This window comes from Callorhinus ursinus, unplaced genomic scaffold (genome assembly GCF_003265705.2).
Source record: "Callorhinus ursinus isolate GAN/ISIS: 27379988/994484 unplaced genomic scaffold, GSC_fseal_2.0 scaffold2013, whole genome shotgun sequence".
NCBI classification, from domain to species: domain Eukaryota; kingdom Metazoa; phylum Chordata; class Mammalia; order Carnivora; family Otariidae; genus Callorhinus; species Callorhinus ursinus.
The window spans coordinates 5,366-6,438 of record NW_027399067.1 but is presented as its reverse complement, the minus strand read 5'-3'; positions in this window follow the sequence as shown (position 1 = coordinate 6,438).

Here is a 1,073-nt window from a genome sequence, read left to right as displayed (position 1 = left end):
GCTCAGTGAGTTAAGCATCCAACTCTTGATTTCTGCTCAGGTCATGATCTTGGGGTCATGAGATTGAGCCCTGTCTGGATCTCCGGGCTCAGTGGGGAGTTTGCTTGAGATTCTCCCTCTCTCTCTGCCCCTTCCCCACTTGCGTGTATACTCACACACTCTTTCTCTAAAAATAAACAAATCTTTTAAAAAAATGCTCAACTTCTCTGAGGTAATAAAAATATTTTCTTGAGGGGCGGAGCAAGATGGCAGAGGAGTAGGAGACCTGGATTTCATCTGGTCTCAGGAATTCAGCTGAATAGGGATCAAACCATTCTGAACACCTACGAACTCAACAGGAGATCAAAGATAAGAATAGTAACAACACTCTGAACAGAAAAGCGACCACTTTCTGGAAGGTAGGATGTGCGGAGAAGTGAATCCGAGGCGATATTCGGGAGGATAGACGGCGGGGGAGGGGGCCTCTGCCGGTCGCTTCTGGCAAGTGATAGAGCCGCGGAGCACAAAATCGGAACTTTTAGCAGTCGGCTCCTCTGAGGGATGTCGCTCCAGTGGCTAAGCGGGGGGGTGGAACCCTCGCGGGACAGTGTGGTCTCAGGACCCTCGGGGTCACAGAAAGACCAGGGGTGCCTGAGTGTGGCAGAGCTCCCAGGTATCGGAGCAGGGAAGCCGGCTGCAGAGACGGAGCCAAGGCGCGGGCTCTCAGCTTGGGGTTGCCATAAACTGTGATTCGCGGCCCAGTTGGGCCACTGCTCCTCCAGCAGGGACCCAACAAGCGGCAGAGCCGGGGAGACTCCCCTTCCTCCCTGGGAGGAGCGGCGCGGAAGCGCACCACAGGGATCTGCTGGGTTTGGAGACTCCACACGGGGCCAGGTGCCAGACATAGAAACGCTTGATCACAGGCCGGGTGAGCATGCAGTGCGGCCAGAGACCAGGGAGAACAGGAGTGACTGCTTTTCTCTGGGGGCTGGGGCCCCGAGTTCTCAGCTCCTCTGGGCGGAGATTGGGAGGCCACCATTTTCACCCTGTGCTCCAAAGCTGTATCAAGAGCTTGCAGGGAACAAAAGCTCCTG